Source organism: Nipponia nippon, unplaced genomic scaffold (assembly GCF_047370975.1).
Source record: "Nipponia nippon isolate SJK-2023a ecotype South Korea unplaced genomic scaffold, ASM4737097v1 scaffold_20, whole genome shotgun sequence".
In the NCBI taxonomy this organism is placed as follows: Eukaryota; Metazoa; Chordata; class Aves; order Pelecaniformes; family Threskiornithidae; genus Nipponia; species Nipponia nippon.
Genome location: NW_028262337.1, coordinates 667,323 through 691,291, shown reverse-complemented (window position 1 = coordinate 691,291; position 23,969 = coordinate 667,323).

Below are 23,969 nucleotides of genomic sequence, written 5' to 3'. Positions count from 1 at the left end.
ACTAGCCTGAGTCGTTCAGCGCTTATCTTCCCTTTGAGCATAGATTTCTTTCATGCAGCGACCCTATCTTAGTCATGATATGAACACAGCAAAAAATCAGAGTCTGCATAAAACATGGCCAGAAAGAGATGGGACAGAGATTCACTTTCAGCCAAAGACTCTGTGGTTAGAGCACTCAGGCAGGAGCCTGGCCCCAGATTCCTTCTCGGAACCTTGGAAATCAAAATATCAATCCCACATTTTCCACAACAGATAGACACCCTTTCTGCCAGCCCGTAGACTCAAGTGCTCCCACTGCTCCCTGGAATTTCATTTTTGCATGGCAAGTGGAAAAGCTTCATTGGAAGAGATTAAAACTGATCTCACCCTTTCTCTCCATTAAGCAGTCCCTTGTCCTCTACTCAAAACACATTCCTGCAACAAGAGAGGTGATTCTGATGCCTGTCAGAGGAGCTAGTACCTGGATGTCTAGCACCTGGGTGAAAGCCCTGCCTAGTTACAGGGGGAATGGCTGACATTACCTCCTCTTCTGGAGGTGTTTTTATAAGGAAAAAAAAAAAAAAAAAGCTGCATTTCTTTCCTGAAGAAAGACTGTAGGCATCTAATTTGGGGGATGGGAATCCCAAGGCAATTCCAAGTGAAGGGAGGCTCTTTGCTGCAACCCAGCACAAGTTAAGTATGCCCTGAAGAAAAGTGCCATTCAGTCCTCCTAGAGGATTTTAGCCTCAAGTCACTTATTGTAAAACCACTTCACATGTTTCAACTGCGTTAGGGATATTCAGGCCACTTCCAGGGGAAGAAGCAAGTTTACACAGAAGAGCACTGGGGAGACAAATTCATCAGGAACCCCGAAGGAGCCCAGAAGCACCAGGGCTTTCAGACCAATTCACCTTGTCTGACTGTCACCCTGGGACTACTATTCTGTCCCTGGTGGAGGAGGGCTGTTACTCAGGAACCTCTGCACTGTCCCATACAGTGGGTGGATGTGCCTTAATTCAGATGACGGATCTTTTGGAAAACACGAATTGCCATCCCAGATATGACTTTTGTCTACCCAGCATACCTGTCAATGGAAATATGACACCAGTTTCATTTGGTCTTTTACTTCCTAAGTCTGAATCATCTCTAGACAGAGGGATAGGCTACCCACAGAAACTGAATGTTTCAAACAGCTTCAATTTAGTGAAATGAGAACTACAGAAAAAACACATAGGAGTAAATTATTTTACACTGATTAATTGCTCTTTGGTTTGGCAGCCCAGTGTTATATCTCCACACAAAGGAGTTGAAATATTCTAATAAACTGATGTAGAAATTATTTTAGAAATTATTTTATGCAATGCTCGTGTGTAGACTTCATATAAGACCTTTTCACATCATGCAGTCTGTAACATGAAAATAAGCAATTGTTCATTTTTATAACATAAATTACAATTTAAAAGGTGTAATGTAAATCTGCCTTGCTGTAAATAAGTCTAGCCAGAATCTATTTTCTCTTTTTTATATTTAATAAAAAGGAAAGTACACATATTTTTTTTAAATGTTCATAATTTAGAACACTTCTTATGCCCGAGCATAGTCAAAGTGAAAAAAAAAAAAAAGGCTTTGGCTTTTCTTTGTTCTTTGTTAAAGAGTTTTGCCACACAACTTGTTACAAATAATACCCACATTTTGCGAGCATGATGAATGAAAATTAAAAGACAATGTCCATGGGATTCACCATTATTTATTATGAGATAATAGACTTCTGCTGCTGTATGAATGGGACTGGGCAAAGCTGAGGTATTTATGGAAAAGAAATATTGAAACAAAGATGACAATTTCATTTCTAAAACTGGAGATGCTTTCCTTTTCTATACATTATGTTATTTGTTATATTATACATGTGATATAGCTCTTTATAATTTTATCTTATCAAAGTTGGCCCTGTAGAATAAGAACTTACTATTTCCATACCTCTAAAGCCCTTTGTAAGTCAGTCTTGTACACGTAAGCAGTTCTTTTAGAAATAAGAAAAAGATTTCTCCAAATACAGACTAGCCCAGCAAGTAATGGTGTAACACCAAGTTCTCGGGGGCAGATTGTGCCTTTAAGACACAGTTTTGCATTACTGCAGTATGGACATGCCTGATCCACCCCAGAGATTTCTGAAAGTGATTGAGTATCAAAGAGACCACAAACATATCCAGACAGATAGATTTATGCCATATATTCTGACTGAAAGGAAACTGCTGTGCCACAATGAATCAGGGACAATGGTGTCCATAAATAAACAATTATCTTAAGCGAGCTTTTTAGCTTTCATAATTAAGCTATATTCTCTTCTATGAGCGCACTCTTGAACTCTAATTGGATACTGGAACTGAAAGTAGGGGCATAGATTTTCAGAACAATAAGAACTTGGGATCATAGTTACCACAAGCTAGTCATTTACCCATGCAAACGGGCAATTAACTAATGACGTAATGGCACAGACTGCTGGACAGATACCTGTATCTTCCTTGATCTTATCTAGAGAGGAGATTTTTGGTGTCTCAAGTAACTCTGGTGGATAGTCTTTATTTTCCACCAGCTGAAAAAGAAGGAACTGTGACATAAATCAGATGTGAGAAGTTGATTTTCCATGAAAAGTCATACATGTTGTGTATATGACCTATTTTGTCACAAAAAAGCATGTGATGAAACCCTGAAACCCATCCCTTCTTGTCTTACCATCCTCAGGTATTTTTGCTGATCATTACATTAATTTTTATAAGAGGATACAGAGGCCTTCATTGTTGATCACCATTTAATGGTCAACCCACATCAGCTGAAGCACAAAATCTCCACTAAGGATTGCTGGTGCTTTATGTGATCACTTGTTTGAGTACTTCAGTATTCATGTGGTATACTGGCCAATCATTTTGTGTCATGTGACTAGCCGTAATGTAAAGAGCTAAGCTTCAGGAAAAAGATGAGGTTTTGATATATGTTTGAAAGTTTTTGTTTCTGCAGTGAAATAAAACCTAGAAGTTTTGAAAAATGTCTGTGGGAGAGCTGGTAAGGAACAAGTCTACAAGAGATCTGCACCTAGAAGTTTGGAAATTTCCTAGCTCGGCTGTAGAAGGAGGTTTGCAAGGAGGAAGAGGAATCACCAAGAGGCTGCCTTATTTCTTCCATTTCACATTCCCTCCTCTCTCTGCATTTTGCAATCTGCTGTCCCTAGTGGTGCGGTCATTTCTGGTCTATCAGACCCTTGTGCCTAGCATGGCTTAATCAGTAGTCTAAGTTACTCTTCTACTGTAGCAATGAAAGAAAAGCAAATAGTTAAAAAGTGACTAGGAGTCTTTATAATTGCTGACCTTCAATAGTCTATATAATGTGACTTTAGGCCACTGAGTAATAAATAGACTAGTGTAATATTTACAGACATGTCTGGAATGCAGTGAGTTCCACTCTTTCACGAAGTCATTAATGGCTCTGTGAGGAATCAGACTACTGCTGTTCCTGTTTCCCCCAAACACTTTTATCTCTTGACAGTTTATGCTGACCTTTCTATTTTGTTTTGATTTGTTGTTCCCTGATCCATTTCCCAAATCCTGGGTTTTACAAACTTTTGCAAGGGGTTAAATGTTTTCAGCAAATCATACTGTGAACTCAGTCCTAACCATGGATTCCCCAGCCCAGTGATCAGAAAACCTCTTAGAGACAGTGTTTCTCAATCATTTCCTTTCAGGTGGAAAGCACCATGTTGTTTGTACGAATAGAAATTTTCCTACTGAAAGTACACAACTCTCCCTCTTTCCCACTCCAGCAGCCAGTTTCCACTGCTTTGAAATTCTGAACACTGAGGCAAACGGGGCAAAATAGGAAATGTGTTTTGGAGAGCAGAAATGAAAACATATGGGGGAACAGTTTCTTGCTCTGCTTCTTTCTTTGCCTGTAAGACAAAATCTGAATGTAACGGTGGCTTCTGAAAACCCCAGCGTTGCAGAAAGAAACAGTGGTCTCTGGTCTTTGAGCTGTATCAGGTACACAGGATTGACTTATAAGAAGAGGGAAGGGATTATTTCCAAAGCATAAAAATCAGCACTTTCGAAGAAGAAGAACAGATTCATAACATTGTAGAGTTCCATTAAAAAGTTTAGTAATTGTTTGCAGCTGCCCATTAGAGCTATTTCCTTTAAATCCCATGGCACCAAAGGCAGAAAGAGTCTTTATGTCAATTTTTATGCATCGTAGTGTTGAACACAAATCCCTCTGCTGTGGTCCCCAAACCATTTTTGGTTTGTTTCTGTTTTATTCCAAACACAGACAATACACACAGCCACTTAACATTCCAAACCAAAAATAAAATCATGAAATGGTATGAAATCATAAAGCAATTTACAGAAAATGCATTAAAATCCTTACAAAAAAAAAGAGAAGTACTGCTGGAAGTGCTGAGTACTGGACAGTCCATTAAATACTGAATCTGGATCTGCATCAGGTCATGCCTACTTTACAAAGGTGGAATTAAGCTTGGATAAACTCCTTGTCATATAATAACACAGTCCAAGTCAAATCTAAGATTTAGTATCCACAGACATTTTCATTCCAGCTTGTAATTTGCTTTGATTTTAAATGTATCGTAGTTGCACTATGACTCAGCAAAGAATTTGGCCCATGGGTATATTAAAGAAATGTTGCCCTCAGCTAAACTCATTTACTTTGTAATATTTACATTGTGGAGCTAAATTTGACTTTCAATAGAATGCTTTTACCTCTCACATAACTATTCCATGGCCTAATTACCCACACGGACCTCACTTCCTTGGAAAACAACAGCATTAATTAAGTAAAAGCCTAAGGCATTTTGAACATAGCCCAGAGATGTTGGATCCAAACAATATCTATTTTCCAAACACTGTGTGGAGTGGAGAGTGAATGGAAATTTTTTTGAAGGAATTTCGCTGTGAGGTCAGTACAAAGGCGATTATCACACTTGGTTATTTTTGCACAATAGCGAATAAGGAAATGTGAGAAATCTGTCTCATGTTATCATCTTCCTCTGATATTGGACAAGCTATTCTTGGATGAGTTCAGCAATTTCTTTCCCTTCCATTCCCGCCCCCTCCATTTCTGCACATGTGCAATAAACATCTGTGTTAAGGCAATGACACATTTCTCTCTTCGGACCCATTCCTTTCCCTTTTTAGGGAGAGCTGCTCTCTAGAGGACTCAACAAGTGGCAGCATGTTAGTATTTATTTGCACTTATTATAGAAAAGACAATTTTTCAGCACTACAACGTCACCGTTTGGATGAGAGTATGAGATACAGAGAGGACTCGGATAGCAATTAAAGGTCATTTTAATCCTGCCTAAATTCAATCCACTTTGCCAAATGTTTCAGTCTAACAGAACCGTTGCAGATGATACACAGTAAGAAGGAAAAGAGCAAACAGATATATCTTACGCAAAGACATCTTCAGCAAAGGAAGGGAAAGAGCTGGAGTCTTCTCAAAACTGCAGTATTGTCTGTTGAGCTAGTCAATACATTTTGAGAAGATTTCTCTGATGCAGTGATTGGGATGACACAAAAGGTCAACAGTAGAGACTCAGTTAAATACATTTTTCACAGGAAGAATTTTATCATTGTGTCCCACAGAATCTGTGCAATACATCTTCCTTGGTAACTGCTCCAATACCGGTCATACCTGGCAAGCAGTAATTCTTCCATTTCAAGTTATCCTACAGTGTTCTCATTTCCCTGTTACTTTTTATTGCAATATCCCAATAACAAATTTATCAGCACAGGCATTTGTAAAAGAGGAGCACATACAATCCAGCTTCCGTCTCCCATAGACAAAGAGACGACTTTTTGCTACACAGCCTTGTGTTTCTTCATGAAATATTTTTACTTCCTTTACTACAACTACTACTATAAAAATAAAAGTTACTCTCTTTAAATATACAAGAAAGGAAATGAGTAGTGCACAAAGTACTTGCACAACCTGAAGAGGCATAGCACATGAGACAGAAAAGCTGTGTAAACAATAAAAGTAGACGAGTAAGAGAAGAATGATGGGAAACTGTGACAAAAGGAGAAGCAAAATATAAGCCAAGGCTTACATGGTTTCCAATGTATTTCCACTTTGCAAAATGTATTTGCTTCTCCCTTTATCTATTTCATTTCTCACTGCTACTCTCTTACTCTTTAGTAAGAAAGACAAATAGCTGTGCTGCAGCCTGTGTCATCTCTTTGTGGTACGTATCTGCCCACATGCTGAAAGTATCCTTGTCGTGTGGATAGATGGTTAGAGCCGCACCTCAATTCCCCTGTGACAATCTCACAACAGCTGATTTTTCCCTTGCAACCCAGAAGGCTTTTTGTTGTTTTGCTCTGTTTTGCGTATCCTTCTTTTAGCTGCATCACCCGCAGCAGTGCAAAGGCTTCCTCCCGGAGCTGAGTTGCTGGGACCTCATTCTGTTCACCTTCAACTCTGACTATAATTTTTTGCACAGTGACACGGCTTTGAATATTTTTCTTGATTAAGCCCTGGCTGCCTTTTAGTTTTTCTCTTTGAACTACAGCAATTTAACATTTGATGTTTTCTAGGAAACACACAAGTGCACCTGAAATCAACAGATAGATTACTCTGTCTTTACTCAAGTCCAGATCTTTCATATCCTGTCAATTCAGTTTTCAAATGACAAATTGGGGTAATTTGAGATTAATTTAAGAAGCCTGGCTTGCAGAGTTTGTACTGTTTTACTGTTCACAGTGATGTCTCAGGAATGTCTGTGTTTCTGAGTTTGCTCTCCTTATTTCTTGCTTATTCTTTTTAAATACTTGAAATGAGAAATCGTGTCTTCCGTTGGTTCTCCTAAATTTTCTGCCAACCCTCTCTTTTCAGAAAGGATTTTTGAATACTCTCACTAAAATTCCTTCCTCTCTCACTTGTTTGACTTAGGAGACACCAAAGCTGCACCAGTTCTGCAGTCTGCTATCAGACACTTCTAGAGACACCACTGCATTTTTCATATGCAAAAATCAAATAGCTTTCAAAACAAAACAAATACTCCAAAGTTTCAGACCATCTTCATAAATCATGCAAAGATGCACTCTCCAACTGCCTCCTGAAAAAAAAAAAAAAGAAAACCCTTCTTTCCTTCCAGTGGTTTCAAAATCACAGACTGTTTTACATTTACCTACATTTTACAACTCGAGGAAAAATTACTTTTCATTATATTTTTATTTCTATTGTACAGTGCTCTAAATGACTTATCAGACTCCCAGGATTCTTTTTACCACTGTATTGGCCACTCCACAAACCACTTAGCCCATCATTGTCATCATCAGAAGAAGAATCACAGTTCTGAATGAGCCCAAAGGCCTTGCTAGCCTATCTCCAAAAGTAGCCATAAGTGGATGACTGAGGAAGAGTTTAATAGAAAGGCAAGTGTACAGTATTTCCCATTACTACCCTCCTAGCTTCCCATACTTTTCACCTCAGGATCTTCCTGAGCTGGATGTGGTTTCTACATAATTAGTAATTCTTACTGGCTTCTTCCACACTGAACTTGTCCAGTCATCACTTGAGCCCAGGTGAGTTCCTACCTACCATATCATCCTTTGGTGAGGAGCTCTGTGGCGTAAAGAACTACCTTCTCTTATCTGAGCCTACTTGCTATCAGCCTCACTTGAAATTCTCTTGTTCTTTTACTGAAAGAAAGAGTGGGCCCTTTCCACCCTTCCCATGCCTTTTGCAATTTTATAGACCACTAGCGTATCTCCCCAGCCATCTCTTTTCTACACCAAAGAATGCTGGATTACTAAGAAATTCCCGTATTTTTATGGCAAGAGATGCACACTTTTAAATATTGAGCAGCCTACATGTCTGGGAATGGAGTCTGTCCCTGAATGTAAATGCTTCTCACCTACCTGTGGAAGCTCATCACTTCTGCCTTCTGACTCCATCGTATTTATATTCAACTTCCTTGACCCAATGTACATTCTTAGAATTGATCTATAAATATCTGTGTTTGCTTCTAAAGCCTTACTGAATAATAAATATACTTACAGTTTTGTAGTAGGCAAACAGAATCTCTGTTCTGTGGTTTCAGTGTTAATTAACTTCATTTACAATGAAGACTTTAAGGATTAAAGAGTAACAAATCCACCAACAATTTCCAAGATGACATCCAAGAGTATCACTCAGGATCGACATGAATTCACAATGAGCAGTTTCTCATATGCACAGGCAGATTAATTTGATGCAATATAGAAAATTAATACCCACTTACATCATTACAGCTTCACAAATAACATTTTGACTGAGGACAAAATTTCTGTCCTGGACAAGTAGTTGTTGTTCTGGTCAAAGTCAAGGAGAGCTACACCCAAATATAGAAGGGCTGAATCTGACTCTTCCTGCCTGCAGAGAGCAAACTGGACTCCACACCACTCCTTCAGCTGCTCTTGCCAACACCTCCTCAGGCAAAAAGATTTTTAGCATCAGTAAATACTGAGTTGCAAAATTGAGTCGTATCATATTGTCTTTTAGTAAGCTAAGCAATTGCATGTAGTAGTCTAATTAACCCAGATTCATGGCAAGAACAGAATTATCTGTTCCATTTGTACCAGATGACGCATTTTATCTAGCTGTAGAGATGCATAACTGAAAGCTTTGGAATAATCCCAAGTATTATCTGATCCACCGAGTTGCATTCAACAAGATTTATTTCTACACTTATCTTACAAAGACTTTCTCTCACCTACTTTTGAGTGCCACTCAGCTGATGACTGGCACGATCCTGGCTGCATGACACTTACAGATAAATTTTTGATGGCACTTCAGAGATGCCTGCAAGGAGAATGCCATCTGTGCCACGTGATACCTGCCTCCTTATACAGTAGAAATAAAGACAGTCTTAAAAATACTAATTACTGTCTTTTTCAAAATAGGCCTGACATCAACTGAGACATGTAGGACGGGGTGCAGCTGCAGGTACCCACCGTGCTCCTGTTATATGAGACATTTTCCTACCTGTCATTGCCCACAGAGGGGTGCTGCATGGGCACTGACATAACTGCAGACCAGCTACAGAGTTCTCTGCCACAGGGAGATTAAGCCTAAATTTTGCAAACTGAAGCCCACGACGTAGCAACATCCCTACAGCTCTGCTACACAAGACAGAGGCCTTTTATATTGTATCCATAGATCCCCCTCTGCAAAAGCAGGTGGATTTGCTGCAGTGTCTAGTCTAAGCAGCTGGATTTATCATCCTATACAGAGAGAAACGAGGAAATCTCCAAAAGATCTCCAACTTTCCAATAAAAGCCAAAGATTTGCAGCCTTCCTATCATAGCAACATCTGCTGCAAAGCACCACAAGCTGCGCAGAAGGCTCCAGCAGCTCCCACAGGCACACAGAGCCCAGCATAAGCAGCCACAGGTAAGCAGGCAACCCTGCTAACACTGCTTTATTGCACTCATGATGGGTAAACCCGTCAGGTCCACCCTTACTCTAGGGAATACAGCTCATTTAGGCACACCCTCCAGCTGAGTCAGACCTGCCACAGAATGCAATAGGTCCCCTTCTTCCCAGGCTGCAGATGGCTTTAACCCTTCCTTTACCAAAATGTGTGCCAATTTTTCTTTGATCTTTAATTAAAAAGATTTTGTAGGGAGACACTTAAGCAGTTAAACCTTATCTCTGAACAACAGAAGCTGTAGATGCAGGAACTTGTGCTTAAACATTGAGGGTCACCATCATGCTGGCAAAGAAGTGGAGATTTTTTTTGCCCTGACAACTACCATAGTTAGACACAAATGGATAACCACAGATTATAGCAGGATTTCCTCACAGTATGTCAATTGTTTCTCTGTATGTATTATTAACTGAATGCAGATTAGATCTTCATCACCATAAAAATAAAAGATCACCTTGATAGACGATGCGTAGGATGAATAACACAGTTAACAAATTAGTATAAAATACCAAATTAAAAGTCATAACTATGGCTATTGATGCAATTAAATGAAACACACTGATTACAATGTATCTTGGTTTGTTACAAAAAAAAGTTAATCTACTTCATCTCTTTAGCTATTGAATTTCAGTCACTAATTATATACATTAGAAGAATTGCTTTCTTATTATGTGAATGCAAGTTTCCATTTGAGATCACTGATTCTTATTTAAATTCTACTGACTATCAAATACATCTTCCTCGTATATCTATACTGATTTGTCTTCTTTATCTGTGGAGGTGCACTGTAGTTCTCTACATACACGTGAACACATGCATACTTGCACTTAATCACATCACTTCAGTAATGAGTTTCCAAGCATATAGTTACATCCTTTGGGCCCTTTTTCCTGGTAGGAATGCACTTTTTGACAAACAGAAAAACAGCAGAAACGGGAGTTGCAACACACTGAAAATAGCCAATCTACAATCAATATTGTCTAAGTCAATTCTCGAAAGAAAAGGAAAATATTCATGAGCTAGGTCGTTCAGAAATTCGGAACACTCAGTTCCCCATACTGCCACAGCTGTAACGCTGAACTGTTAATGAAAAAATATCCCTGTGTCATAGTTATCTTACACAATTTTCACTTCTCCGTGAACCAACTTTAGTCTCAGTCCCAGAAGTGGTGCATGAGTCACTCTGCACTTCCCAGGGCTAGTCACATTCATAAAGCTGCACATGTAAGAGTGGGATCTAACTAGCTTGGACCAAATTCTGAGGTCTGTCCTCAAAAGAAGGACCTTGAATGTGGCTCCTCCGCTCTAGCAATCTGGTGGGAAAGGTCTAGCAGTGGGTAACGCATCTCCGTTACCTTATCTGGTAGAGGTTCTCCAGCTCCCCAACAGAGAAATTCTGCCATGCACATACCATACATGGTCCCCAGAAGAAGGGGTAGGACAAGGAGTGAGGTGTGCTAAGGAGGTCTGGGTGGAGGCCCCAGAAATCAGGGAAACATGTAGTGGGGTCCCACGAAACAAATTCTGGTCCCACAACAAAATAAGATGACTTGAGAACATGGAAATAATGTGGAATAAGTGAAATAATGGAAAAAAAAATCTTTACCCCTACCCACAGCCTCCCCTCACCCCATTTATAGCTAGTTTAATGGTTTCACAATTCTTTGTGGTATTGCAATACTTTTTTGGTGTTGATTTTGAAAAGAATTCAAGTATATCACTCATCACGACTATGTAATGATTTAGCAGAAAATCAAGGTACAGAGTCTTACTTAACTTCCACTTCTCCACGCAGACAAGCCATGGGGCCCCAGAGTTTGACTTGTACCCTTGGTGGAATTAATTATTAGAGACTTGCACAGAAGCGGAGGAGTGGAAATGCTTCTCTCAAGTCAGTAGACTGGAAAAAAACAGGTACAGGTAGTAAATGGAAGGCCACTTTACTCACCGTTCCTCTTTTCCCTTTACTTCTGACATGGGCTAGACCAGCTGCAAAATCACCTACCCCATGTAGTGAAAGACCTTGCTTTTCCACCCTGACATCCAAGCAGAACAGGTAAGGGTGCAAGAGATGGGCTGCTCCTGAGGCAGTTCCACTGTTTAAGATTGCAATCTAGACAAATAACACACTTCCCTCTCTTAGTCTTTATGCTTTTGGACTTTGTGCTGTATGTATAAAACAGAGGAGCCCCTGTTAACTTCTATTCCCACTTCCCCATTTCAGTTACAAACTCCTGTTTTCAGAGGTTGGTAATTGGGTTCCAGGACATTTTTACTATACTGAACTTAGATGCTCTTTTCAGAAAGCTGGAAGGGAACTGGTATGGTTTTGTTACCTCATGCAAGAAGGCAACAAATAAAATTAAGTCTTCCAATACTCTCTGAAACACAATTTTTTGCTTGTACTTCATGCTTCTGTAAGTGCCAAGATGATAACAGCAAGCAGCAAAGAGTGCATTATCTACAGAGCAGATACATTGAGCTCCTTTAGCACAACTTGCAAGTGTACATCACTCCTCACCAGGGAGAGCTATGCTGTCATCATGGTCCTCCAGTGGTGTCGTCTCTTCTGGAACTACAGCTCACTAGTGCTAATTCTGATAGAAATTTGGGGAATATCTACCAGGAATCAGACTGAGACCAGTCACAGTGTTTGACATACAGACTCCACAGCTGACAGCAGCAATGGCAGTTTTCAAAAAGGGCCTTTCACCAGCTGAGTCAGTGTGCTGGCTTGCACACCTGCAGTGTAGTTCAGGTTCAGTGTTCAGCTTGCCCCAGCATCCTTGGCCACCACAAACTTTCCAAATGGAAGCATACATGCAAGCTGCAACTTTTGCTGAATTTGGATGTCAGGCAAATTCAGTTGCAGGTCCATTTTGAGCTCATGTAGCTATTCTATGACATTGATGCAGTTTATCTCTAGTTTGGAAGGGTACAATTAGGTTATTGTACCACTTAGCAGCTCTGACAACCCGTGTATTGTCCTCTCTCATCACATTCCCATGGCTTTTCAAATCTCATCATAAGTATTGTGGATTTTAGCCTTTTCTGTGCCTCCTAATTCTAATTTTTCCTCTGCTGTTGGCCTTATACTGACTGAAAGTTTTCTTTCCTGTCTGAACAACATTCATATACCATTTTTGTTGTCCATAATTTGTACCACATATTCTGCCTGGTCATGTGCTATTCACTTTTGCATACTGAGATGTTGGGAGTCCTACTCTTGGATGTGCTCACACTTAGCTGTACTGTTAAGGACCTGTTGTCAGGATACCGAGATACTTTGCTAATGATGGATGGCAGCAAATGACAGGCCTTTCTGAAACATTTTATCCTACCTACAACAAGACGTCCCTATCTTTGCTCAACTCTCTAGTCCCTTCCAAAATAAAACAGTAAGTAGGTAGCTAGGGAGCTGCAATGGGAGCTGTATTTTGAATTGTTAGTGAAACTAATGCCAAAAAGAATCATGATACACATATGCAAATCCAAATATCATAACAGTTTTAAACATCCTTATTGTTTTGTCAGGGAGATACGATAGCAGGGCTGCTCTGCGAGGGAGGGCAAGCGGGGAGCCAAGGGGATGGCAAGGCAGGCAGGAGCGTGGCCTCATGGCAGGGGCCCATTCCCACAGCGCCTAAACAAGATGAACAGAGCAGGTCCAGTGGCAGCAGCCAGAGTCAGCCACAGCCCACTGACTGCTGGACATGTCTGTTAGGGATGAGGCAGGTCTGAGGGCAAGTCAAAAAATCAGGCTGGCGAGGCAAGGTGAGGATCAGGAGAGCACAAGGGCCAGTCCAGCACACCTGCAGTGTAGCTCAAGCGAGGACCAACAGCAAGGGCCTGATCCTGAACACGGCTCCCAGGCCGAGAGCCGCCCCAGATGAGACTTCTGACTATCAACTGTTTTCACAACAGCTCAATCCAAGGTTACGCAGCTGTGCCGTATCAAAGCTGACCTTGAACACAGCTTCCGAGGATGGGAGAAAAAATTTACAGCACCGGTTGGTGCAGTCAGCACCCTGGCAGGTTTCTGGTGGCTATTGCTGAGGGCTGTCTTTTTTGCACTATTGGTCCCCTCACTCTGCAGCTGGCCTGGGCCATGCAGGGTGATACCAATGAGGGAACAGGACTAGACCCTGGGGTCCTGCCAGGCTGCAATAATTTTATAGTTGTTTGATGTTACAGAAGTTTGGAATTGCAACATCAACAGCACAGTGCCTGCTCACTGGTAAATAGGTAGAAATGTGAATAGGTACAGAGACTATTACCATGGAATGTCCCCACTGAATCCCAAATTATATCCTCCATATGCTGGCAATCTACAGAAAAATGTCTAACACACCAATGCACAACTGCACTAGAGAGACCTGCTAGCTTTTGGCAGGTGTCTTTCAGAGAGTACTCAATTCCTAGAAGGAAGTAGATGCACACATTTCTCATAATTTATATTACTAGTTTACTGTCCTCTGGCTACTTTTTTCCTATAAAAGCTACATTCATTTTCCAGACAACAACAGGAGAAGAGCTCTCAACCAATACAAAAAATTAAAAACATAGCAATATTAAAAAATTTGTGTTTCAAAACATCTTTTCCTGCCAGTGCTTTATGTTCAGGATAATACACAAAACCTGTGACACTTATGAGAGGACCATGGAAGCGGATATGGAAGGTGTTTTCCAAGCTCAAAACAGACCGTGTGGTCAGTATAGCCTCTAAAGATTTAAGTGGCAAGTAGCTAGACAACTTCTAAGAGCTAGTGCTGTCCTGTAACCAGATTGTTTGAATGTTTTGTGAAACATTTAAGGACATACTTAGAGAAGGTTGGAAAGAGAAAGCAAAAACATGGGAGAGATGAAGACAGTGCATTATGGTATACAATTGCTGCCTCCTTTGGAGCAGTACACAACAAGGTGTGCATGGGCAATAGGGGAAGATGTCCCTCCAGCTCAGGCTATATAGGTTCAAAACGGGGACTAATAGGATCAGCTGAAGACATATCTCATATCAGTGAGGTAACAGAGCCATTCCTACAGTGGTCTTTCTAACAACCATTAGGAACATTAATGTGCATTATCACTCCTGTGTCAGCCCACATACTTAAACAGTGTTCCTTATAAGAGCCATATCAGTAGACTCCAAGTTACCTTCCTCTGAGATTACAAATTCTGATTATCAGGTTTCTCCAAATTATGGAGAAAATCCAAATTATGGAGAAATTCTATCCTTGTAGAAGATGGACATGCTTAAAAATGTCTGTCCTGTCACTAAAATAAGGTGTGTTCTGCGTGAGACACTGTTACAGGAGACCCTTCGTCACCTCCCATGCTCTGATTCACAAAGCTATTGGCTTTGTGAGATCTTGAGAACAGGGGCTATGGGTATTTGTTCTTGGCTCACATGGCCTGATGTCAGATGACAGCTCATTGTAAGAAATCAGTGGAAGACAAACATTTATTTGTTCTTTACAAAATTTTTATATTTGTTTACTTTTGGAATTTGAATTTTTAAATATTATGGGTTTGTCCTTGAAAAGGGGTTAAAAACAGAGTTATTCAAAATCTGAAAATGTCCAATTTTTTAGCCCATAACCAAGGCTAAACAGTTTGTACCTTCCAGATTTGGGGATTCTCGAAGGCTGAAGTGGCACAGGCTCTATGTGGAGTCTTGTGAAAGGGCAGTGCAACACTAGAAAAAGGTAGAAAATTAATGGCTGCTGTATTTACAAGAGTCCACACATAGCAACCTCAGCAGGCGAACACAATCCACCCTTGAGATCAACCCTGTTGCAAATGAAAACAAAGCTTCTGGAATCACAGTGCTGGAGAGGACTATAAGTCCAGGCTCCTACAGTCACAGACAACAATGTAAAAGAGTTCTTTAGTTCAGAAGGGTCCCCACAAACCACAAAATACTTCCCAACACCCTGTAACAAGCCTACGACCTATGGTGTGAAAGACCAAAAGCCACAGACTCCAGTGTGCCACAGGAAGAGGGCAGGAAAGATCCAGCTCACCACCAACATCTTTGGCTTCTGTAGAAGCAATGCTCCTGGGAGATGAATATTTTGTGAATTTGTCTTAGGTTGTGCCTTTTTGATTTGACAATTGTTAGTTAAAAAAATTTCCACTTGTGCTAGATACCTAAAATAAGCTGCAAAATAAGCCCAAACATTATATTTCATTAGGAAGAGAAAATTAAACAGCCATGAGTCCCTAAAACTATTTGCCTTTTGTCTCAGCTTTGTTAACTACTACTCTGTTGCTTCCCAAAGGCACTGTGCATTAACAAACATTAAATACAGATACATGTACTGATACCACACTGAAGTGTCCTTCCCTCTAAGTAGCAACTGACGACAGCATTCTTCAGTCTACATTACAAACTGTATTTGTGAAAACCAATCAGAAAATGTGTTTGAGACACAAACCTGTGATTTTCATTTTCTATTTTAGAGCTCCCAAATTTGGAATGAAGCCCAAATTTGGATTTTGCCCTCTCAAAATATCCTATGAGCATCTGGTTGGGTTGGTGGTTGGTTTGTTTCTGTGCTTCCTACATGATAAATGATACCCATGGTCACATGTAACCCAGCACATATTTTTATTGCATTTGCAAAAGAAAGGCAACAACAATAGCAACAAAAGTTTGATTCCAGAGAGATGTAGAGCCAATTTGGACTTGGCAGGCAAATGTTGCTTTAAAAGTGGCCTGACAGACCTCCCAAAATATAACGAATATGGCATCAGAATATGCTGAAATGGGAATTTTGGTTTGTTGCAAAATTAGAGTATATTATTTTCCCTTCATTGCAGTTTTGCTGTCTAGTATATAGACTATATCTTCTTAAAAACCTCTGAATCCTGCTGTTCTCAGTAGGAGTTGCATATTATGGCAGTGCTGTTGGAAGTCTTGCTTAAAATGACTGAAATGTTTTTGCAGGGTGTCAACTTCCAAGTCATCATTAATGTTTACAGTCTCAATAGCAGCTTGCATTGCTATAGTAACCCTTAAAGGAACATTCCTACCAGAAAACTAAAATAAAAGGAAGCCACATTTTTACCAAACACTCATAACACAGGGATTGTTCCTGGGCTATTTCAGTAATTTATATTTTAAACAAAGGCGACCTAAAGAAAAAGAGGGCCTCTCATACTAGCAAATCAGTTTTATGTTCTGCTGCATGACGGGATGTGACAGAACTTGGATAGATGCCCCCTCTTAAAAAATATAGCTTCTGTCAGCTCCGATTGAAGCAAGTATGGGAAGGGGGTTAAGGAAAGTAAGGCTTCTTGCCAGCAAACTTTTTTATGAGGAATTCTGTGGCTATTAGTACAGAAAATAAGTCTACCATGATCTTTGTATTTACCTCTAGGCCAAGTTACAGAAAACAAAGCTGTCTTCTGAGTATTCAGTGCCATTCACTGTAGAGAGATCACTGATATAATAGTTTATGGTCTATAGCGTCACTTCCTCAGCATGAGCTAAAGTATATGCAGCAATCATTTTCCCAAGCAGAAGCAAATTGTGTTAAACCTCATACATTTTTATAGTCAGATTTATGTAGATGAATTTGTTCCATGTTTCTCTAATATTTTACACTGTTTATCAAAAATCCAAATTTATTCCATAAAGCAGTAGTCTAGTAACTTGCATTTACTAGAAAAATCCTGAATCCATTTTACAAACCATTTGTCTCATAATAACAACAGTGTGTTCTTATTTTCCAGGCTGCTTGGAATGCTACAGCTGGGGAGAGGTGATCAAATTTGAATGTTCTCAGATTTGTTAAATCATAATCATTTTATGACATTGCAAATGTCTTTTAACAGTGTTACATCAGTTATGACAAAGGGAAGCACAAAGTCTAATTTGTCTTGTAAAAATATCAAACTCTGAAAAGCAGCAAGAGGAAGCTTTTTATGAAAAAACCTTTAGCAAACAGGAAGTCTAGAGGAATGAGCAAAGGACGAGAAATAGCGTCATATCCTGATGCTGATCTTACAAGTACCCTGCAAACTTTATTTAGTCTGTGCTCAGAAAATGGCTTTGCCCCAACTTTCCTACCAGTCTGAGTAAAGCAAAGGCAAACTGACATGGTCAAAACCACAGAGTGTCAAAGCTCCAAGACCTCAGGAGTCTAAGATGAAAACATTTCAGATGAAACAGGAATCATCTTAGGCTGTTAAAACTCAGTAACCCAAAGACAAGTCATAAAAGATTGTTCTTTTCAGACTTTCAGCCTACAAAATGGGGAGAATGAGGTGACCTAGTGAAATGAGGCTGTGGAGCCTGCATATTTGACAGCAATCCTATTGAAATAGCCCATTTCTTGTCTTCTGTACCCATTATTGTCAAGCCTGGATCTTCAGGCTCAGATGGGCTCCCATAAAATTAATATTAATTAAAAGAACAACAAAGATCACTGGTTTTACCTCATAGGCAAAGAATCACAAAGCTGAGCGTCCATTTTCTGGTATAGGTCAGCAGCATATAATAGGAGTTTCATAATGATCTTCTATGTTCCTTCCTGTAAACTAAAACCAAAGACATTAACTCCGGATGAAATATAAAAATTTTTAGATGGCGATAGGGATGGGTCAACTTGAACAAAATATTATTAGCCAAATTCTTTAAATTTTAGAATAAATGAAATGAGACATACATGGGAAGAGATGGGTCAGTGCAGATGGTTTCTGAATGTGCACCTGTCATTGATGTGGAGATGTGTCTACTCATGAGGGCTGGTACAAAGCTCACATTTGATGAGAAGAAAAGCATAACAAAAGGTGAAGGGCACAAAGAGGATTCATTCTTCTCCCTAGAGCATGTATCACATGACCAACATCTAAATACCATAAATGTATTATTAATTTTCTACAAGTTATCACCTCTATTGCCTCAAGAGTGTTAATGGGATTAAGAGTGTGTAAGAATACAATTTACCCAGGGCACTGTTAGCAAACAAGTGAAAGCCTTTGCTCAAGCAGATTAATTTCAGTATTTGCATAGGATACCTGAGCTCTAAGCCCACTTTGAATGTGAAGTTGCTCTGTAGCATAAACTACACCTCTGAATCTCACTCTATCTAAAGTTCAGGCAATAAAAGCAATTTAGTTATGAAGGGCTCTGTGAATACAAAATACAAATGTTATGTTCTATGTTTGGATGGAATTGGAGCTCCACAGAAAATAATACCCAAAATGTATTCCACTATATTATAATACGTGTTTCTAACTTAGAAGAACAAGGGCTAAGAGAAAGATGATGAGCAGATAAACAAAACTGTTTAAATCAAAACTGTCCACAGGACTGCATTGTATATTTTCATCCAAAAACGTTTTTTGCAAGTATTTGTACCACCTTTTGGGTATTGTTACATAAATATGCCAGGTCTGGCCTTTCAGAGCAGTACACTACTCTAGGATGCACTAATTGAATCAGGATGACTTAACCTACATAGTAAACACCATTTGAGGAAGATTTCTGAAAGTACATAAACACAGAAAAGCTGTAATGAAAGCAGCTTCTTTACAGACAATAGAAGAAAGAACTGTCTGTGTTTCTTCTTCTGGATGACTGATCCCAACAGTGTTGTTTTCTGGCTTTGACTATTTCTGAGCTAAACACAGAGCTATGTCACAATCTCACGTAGATGTAGCTGACAACTTTTGGGCACTAGTTTATACTTGTTTGGGCTCCTTAGTTATGTACTCATTTCCTTGGCCGAATTCAAAGGCAAGGCTTCATTCTTAGAATTTCAGATAAAGTTATATTATCTCAGATTCCCTTCTGCTCAATCTATCTACTTTATAACTACAGAGACAATCTTTGAAAATGCAATAGAACCTCTATTGGCAAGGATGTCTACACCTGATTATGCTACATCAAATAAGAGTCTGTGGGGTTTAATACATTCTTCTGGATTTGCTTAGATCTAAATTGTGTACAATGTGTAATTTATGCAATTTCACTTCATATATCACAAGTGTTAAGGACAAGCTTTCCTGTTGACACATAGAGACAGGGAATTGTGCAGCACGCCAGAGACAGGTTTCAATTAACTGGAAGGAATAAGACTAGGTTTATAAAACTATTTTGATGCCTAAAAATCAAGGCATTTTTAGCAGAATTTGCAAACACAGCTAAGCAGGTCAACTGTCATACTCCAGTTAACAATTTGTACAGGTTAGGAATGATGGGTCAGAGCCCAGAAGAGGCTCACATGTTTGGGTGCTAAATATTACAAAGCCCAAAAGTCAGGCACCAGCTGTGGACTCAAAAAACAGAGCCAGATTATATAACACGCACACACAGAAGGAGCTACAGCCAGCCAAGGTGAAACACTGCCAAGAGGGATGGGTCTGAAATTCTCCCTCTCTTCCGGACATAGCACCTCTCCAGGGAAGAATCACACAGTGGCCAAAATCCCTTCCTGTATGCAAGAATGTATGTGCACATGCACTGTCATCCGGGCCACAGATACTGGCCACCCTTCCTTCAAGACAGAAAGTGGTCACCTCCCACTATTTACAGAGTAGCCTCACAATCAGAAAATGTGGCTTGGGTACTGGCCTTTCTTCATCTTGCCTGCTGCCAAACAAAATACTGTGTTTATTTATTTAACATGGCAGGGGGCAGGGAGGTGGGTGGGGGGAGTGGGGGAGCAGTGTACTCTTTCAAATGAGATGATATTGCCTACCAGGATATTTTTTGCTGAGACGAATTCATGGTCCTGGTTGACCATACCAGTGACCAAGCACTGGGTTTCAGTGATGGAAATGTCATTTCTGCTTCAACTAAAACCTGCTGGCCGTTGAGCCAAGCCCAGCCATGCTACAAACAGAGGCACTATGTAAGCTGCACACCATGACCATGTTGTATGGCATAAAAGCGTGCCTACCCTCCATGCTGGCACACATGCGCAGACAGGCCTGAGGCAAACTATGGCTGCAGACAAGAGGAGATATGAAAAACTGCTGAACAACTCCACAATGTGTCACGTGTTTTGGAAGCCTGTGTTGGGCTGGTGACCACGTCAGACAGGTAGAACCTCAGGGCCAGAGAGCCACAGTACTATAATGGCAATGCATTAGCCTCCAGTCCTAAAATTCATTATCTCCTCCTGAAGTATCCCTGCCTGAAGCATGGCAGTCATGCTTTCTCAGCCATATATTAGCAGTCATCAGCTGAGAGAGAGGTTAGCTTTAATTGTTAGCAAATAACACAGAAGGCAGTAATTGGCTTTACCTCACATTGCAGCTGGTTAAGGCACAGACTGAGAGAGATGTTGTACCTCAGCTGAGGGGTGATAGCTCTTACACTTCTACTCAACCACTTCTAAATGGCTGAACATATTACCAATTTAAATCCCTATGGCAATCTAAGCCTGAGACACCCAAACTTGGGCCTCAACAAACAAGCCTTCAATTAAATAATTATTCAAGTCTATTCTTGATTCCAGGAGAAACTATTTCCAAGACAAGTTTGAGGTCTGTTGATGATCCAGCATTTGGGTACCGAGGCTGTTAATGTGTGGACTGCATTTCCGAGATATGCCTAGAGCCATACTAAAATGAACTATAGGTTGTAATTTAAGATTTTAAAATAGCAAGGATGCTTTTTGCTTCAGATATTCTGTGGACTTTATCTTTAACTGAATTTATAAAAATAAGTGGTCAGCAAGTCCAAGTCACATGAGAAACTTGGCTGAGAAGTCCAAAGGCTGAAGTACAAATTCTTCCTTCATGTTTCCTTTGACATACTTCGCCTTCTCCAGTTGACAGCAGTGAAGCTTCACTGAAAATGTACTTTCTAGGCCAGTTTTCTATTAATTTTTATTCTCATATATTCCAAAGTGAGAATTCTCTAGGGACAACCTGAACATCTAAACAACTACTTCATCCCTGTCAGCCTTTTTTTAACACTAAGACACAAGTTTGCAACTCGTCTTACATTCAGTCACTTATTGTGTGTCTGCAACATCTGTAGCAGCACAGGGAAGCATACAAGAGCAGACAGTTTACCTTATGGCAAATTCCAAGGCAGTATTTAAAGTTCAAATGAAATTCCAGCATTCAAAGTGGGAGGCTTAAGGAAAAAAAAGTCCCAGGTCTGTCAGTGAAAAGTTTAATTATGGACGAGATGACACACACATAGTAAAGCCCACAAAGGCAGCAACAGCACTGTGGAAGCACATTCCAATAAAATCTTAAAAGATTACTTTAATAATAAACCATGCATTCCTGAGCAAGCCATCGCAGGATTAGCTACCACACTGCTTTGCTGCAAGCAGATTTTTCACAAACTGTTTTGATACCACTTTCAAGGCATTCATGAAAGTTGATGTCTTCCGAAGGTCTCTGCACTTCGGTGTTTTTATTCACACTGCTACTCCACTTTCCACCTAGACTGGAATCCCAGTGATCCTAATGACAGACTGTGGTTTGGGCAGAGTTAATGTCCGGAAAAAAGATAGAAAAACTCACTGAGGTGAAGGTTTCCAGCTGCAACTTCAAGATAATTTTAGACCTGCTGAAAAATGGCTTATGTTTGGGAAGTGCTGAGGCTGATACTGTTCTGTACAATAAGTGGTTAACTTAAAACAAAAAAACCTTGGGTAGGGACTGAACCTATGCCAGCAACAGTAAGATCAGACACAACAAATATGAGAAAAAAAGTCATCACCCTGGAAAACATAGCACTCTCTCTCTACTATAATCTTTTAATAGTCAGGCTTAGAGTCATAAGAGCCATTGTCCATTTGATTCTGTTTTTACTGTAGAGAAATAAAAATCCTTTTACTTTTCATAAAGTGTAAAACATGCCCTTTAAGTCCTGCAGTGCAGTATAGACGAAATAACTGAATTCCTGTGGGGCTTTCTGCCTGGATTCCTCCCACATTCAGAAGGCAATCCTATTACATATGTTTAATGTAACAGTTCTGAATTTTAGCATTTAGTTCAACAATGTGGGACATCAGGGCAGCTGTTCTAAGTTGAATTACAAAATAGATAGTGCAGTCCTTCAAGGCTTGAGACATTCTTTATTCTCTAAGAAAACTGTAATTTTTTCCAGTTAGTTATTAACTATTTATCAGTAAAAAAGTTCTTCCGTGAGATTATTAGTGATGTCCTAAGTGCTGGTAGATAGTGAAGGACCTCTTGGCATTTCTGTAGCAGATGTAATTTCATTGCACCTCAAAAGGGCTCTTAAACTGCTTTCTATTGGCAAATGAAAGGCATTTTCATCTCTTCCAAATTCAACAGCAAATAGCATAAATCATATTTGTAACCATTCCTGCAACTAGTCAAGGTATTTCAGTGAAAGGTGCCTGGGTTTTGTGTTGGGCAAAGCACAAATGGTAATCCTGCTTATACCAGCACCAGGCTGGGCTGCTTTATAGAAGTTGCTTTGTTACTGCATCACGTTTAAACGGGGCACAATGTCATCCTTCATGTTAGGCAGTCTGTGTAACTCCCACAAAGCACTCTGATCAAAGTAGTATTCTTTAAAATACATACGCCCCAGGACCAAGAAGCTCCAGTCCTGCTGTAGGCGTCTAGCACAAGGTGTTCAAAACAATGTACAGTGCAGTGCAAGCTGTACAAAACCAAGATTGTTAAACATGAATACAACCCTGTCCCAAGGAATTCAGATCTAATCCCGCAAATACAGACATGTGCGTAGCCAGCAACCTGTTAATTGTAGCAAATGCCTCCTTACTTATGTAGCATGCACTTCCTTCCGTGAACACTGGGCTAGAGTATAAAAATAGATCCCTCGTGTCCTTTTTGGTTAAAATTAGCACTTCAGAAATGAAAGACACATACAGACAAGTGAGATGCAACTATCAGCTTTTAGTCACCTCAGACACAGGTCTCCTTCCACTTTTGCTATTCATGGAAAAAGTCCACACCATAGCAAGGAAAGTATCGTATCATTTGGTAGCATTGGATGTGGATGATGACCAAATGCATCCACGACTTTTGAACCCTGAATTCCTCCGTGGTAAAATCATTTGGTATTAAACGTTTCCCTCTTCCAAAACACTTAGCAATATCTATCAAATGTATTAAAACTGCAGGAAAAGTGGTAGTCTTCTTTCTCTTTTTAAATTGGGTATTGCTGTAGAGGGCAATATCACAGTTTTGAATGGAAATATTTTGCATGGTCTTGAGAAAATAAATGTTGGGCTAAGTTTACAGCCTTGAGAAAAAAAAACATGAGTTCTGCTACAAGGACAAAAATGTGATTTTTTATCAGAGGCTCTTTCATACGAGTTGGAAAACAGCTGTACTGCACTGGGAAACAAAACATCGTAGATGTTTGAATAAAGATGAGTGGGAAGTACAAAGGTCAGGTCTGGATGTGACCCAGAAACTGAATTGCACTGACCCAATATTTTGGTTCAGCTAGCCACAGATTTGGGGGGGGAGAAGGTGGTATTTTGGTTTTGGTGTTTTTGGAGGAAAAAAAAAAAAAAGAAGATACGTTGTTTTGGACTTG